Source organism: Chaetura pelagica, unplaced genomic scaffold (genome assembly GCF_000747805.2).
Source record: "Chaetura pelagica isolate M959 unplaced genomic scaffold, ChaPel_1.0 scaffold604, whole genome shotgun sequence".
NCBI classification, from domain to species: Eukaryota; Metazoa; Chordata; class Aves; order Apodiformes; family Apodidae; genus Chaetura; species Chaetura pelagica.
In genome coordinates, this window is record NW_009952965.1 from 324,708 (window position 1) to 327,437 (window position 2,730).

Here is a 2,730-nt window from a genome sequence, read left to right on the forward strand (position 1 = left end):
GGGAGGGGGAGGAGAGAGTGGGACAGGCAGGAAGGGGCCCCCAGGGTCCCCAGGGCACCGGTCCCCAGCTGTCGCTGTCAGGAGGAGGTATTTTTAGAGCAGGTTGAGCAGCGACAATTTTTGCCCATGGGAGCGGGTGGTGGGAGGTGGGGGGAGGCTCTGTTATCCCCCCTCCCCCACTCCCAGGGACTTTTCCTTTTTGCCCTGATTTGGGGTGAGAAATGTCCTGTTTGTCCCCAGGGAGGGAAGTCCCCACCGCTGGCAGTGGGTCCCGTGGGGTGGGGGGTTCTGGCCATCTCAGCTCTGTCCCAGGGCCAGGGCTGGGTTGGGGTCTGTGTTCCCAAGGTGGTGACAGCAAAGTCCCTTGCGGGTGGCCCAGACCCCTGGGTACCCTTGGACTGTCCCTGGGGTGTGGGATAGGGGTCGGTGGCCCCAGTGGCCCCCGTGGTGGGGGGTGGCAGCAGGGACAGGGTGCCCCCGTGGCTGTTCCCTCCATCCCAGGAACAGCTGTGCCCTGGCTGATTGTGGGGGGACTCTGCCAGCACCGGGCATGTGACAGGAGGTGACAGAGCTGGCTGCTATTTATACCCAGCCCTTGTCAGGGGTGTGGGGACACAGGCGAGTCATGCCATGGGCCCATGGTGGCCCCCAGGGTCCCCTGGGTCCCTGCCTGTCCCCCAGCACTACCCAGACCCTGCTGGGGGGCTGCAGCGGGATCATGGAGGCCATTCCTGCCCCCACAGTGTCACACAGCCACTCTAACTGTCCCCAGCCCACTGTGGACACTGAGCTGTCCTTTTGGGGCACAGAGCTGTGCCTGATGGGGACACTGAGCTGTCCCCATGCCTGACAGAGACACTGAACTGTGCCTGATGGGGACATCGAGCTGGGCCCATGCCCGATGGGGACACTGAGCCACCCCTGTGCCCAAAGCAGGCACAGAGCTGTGCTCTTTGAGGACACTGAGCTGTCCCTGTGCCCAGCGGGGACACAGAGCTGTCCTCATGCCAGCGCAGGCACAGACTGATCCCCATGCCCAAGGGTGGCACTGAACTGTCCCCGTGCCTGATGGTGGCACGAAGTGGTGCCAACAAGGACACAGAGCTGTCCCCATGCTCAGCCCCTCCAGGCCAGGGGCTACCGACGGGCAGAGCAGGGCAGGTTTGTCCCCCAGCAGCCACAGGTCCCCGCTGGGCAGCCGCCGCTTTACATGAGAAGAGCAGCCCAGGCGGCTGCAGCGCCGGCCCCCGCCTCCCGGCCCGCAGGAAGGGGCCTCCTGCCCCCGCGCTCACACTCACTCACACTCACACTCACTCACACCGCACACGTACACCCTCGGTGTCCCCTGCCCTGGGGAAACCAGACCCCCTCTCACGGCTGCTCCTCCCCCCGCAGCGGGGTCAGCTCTCTCCTCTAGCACCCAGGGAAACTGAGGCAGGGTGAGGGGCCTCGGGCAGCACCGAAGGGGGCAGCCAGCCCTGCGCTGGGGAGGTGGCCCCTTCTCTCCAGCTCTGCACCCCTGGGGTACCAGATCCCCCTCACCCCAAAGCCCAGGCAGGCAGGACTGGGTGTCCCCCACCCACTGGCTTTGTGCACCCAGCAGGGTGGGGGGGCCACGCTGAGAAGGGGCAGTGGGGTCCTGCTGGGGGGGCTGCCACCCTCCCACCTGTGGTCCCTGCCCTGAGGCTTGTCCCACTAGCTCCAAACAGTGGTGTGGGTCTCATGCTGTGGGGCCCAAACGGTGGGTGGAGGTCTCAGGGTGGAGGTAGGGGCCTATGGTGGGTGGGGGTCCCACACTGTGAGTGGGGGGTTTCATTGTGTGGGTGGGAGGCCTATGATGTGTGTGGATCTCACAGCACAGGCAGCGATCATATGGTGTGGGTGAGGGTCCTACAGCGTGGGTAGGGGTCTCAGAGTGTGAGTGAGGGTCCTACAGTGTGGGTAGGGGTCTCAGAGTGTGAGTGAGGGTCCCACAGTGTGGGTAGGGGTCTCATAGTGTGGGTGGGGGTCCCACAGTGTGGGTGGGCAGCCCAGGGTGGGTGGGGGGCCCCACAGTGGGAGTGAGGGGCCCATGGGGTGGGAGGGGGTCTCAGGGTGTATGTGAGTGGCTCACAGCTGTCGGGGGTCCCACGGCGTGGGTGGGGGGCCCACGGCCCTCTTGGGTTGAGCAGGAGCTCCCTCTGGTGGGCACAGCCCCGGGTGCTGCAGGACACGCGTGTCCCTGCTCCCCACAGCGTGGGCGAGCTCCCCGCTGGGGGTCCTGGTTCCACCCTGCCCACCTGGACCCATCTGGGCGCTTCCGGAGGACAAAAGGGGGGACAGTCCCTCTGAAAACCCAGCGGCGATTCCCGGAAGGGGAAAGGCTGCCCACCTCCCTGCCTCTGTGCCCCCCAGCCCTGTGTTCGTGGGGAGCAAAGCACAGACGTGCCCGGCATCATCAAGACTTTCTTAGGACCAACGAGGAGCAAATTCCAGCACGTTCCTGCCCAGCAAAAGCTGTCACTGCCACCCTGCTCGGCAGAGGTCCCAGCTCTAACCACGAGCCTGTTCTCAGCTCACGGGTCCCCAGAGAGAGCCCAGATGAGGGGGATTCCTTGGGAAGATGGGAAGAGAGCAGCATCCCTACTAGAAAGAGAGACACGAAGGAGCTCCAGGGAGGTCTGGCAGCCTGGCACACTGCTGTCAGCCTGCAGGGCTCTCATCAGCAGGTTCCGTGGGGGCAGGGGCTGC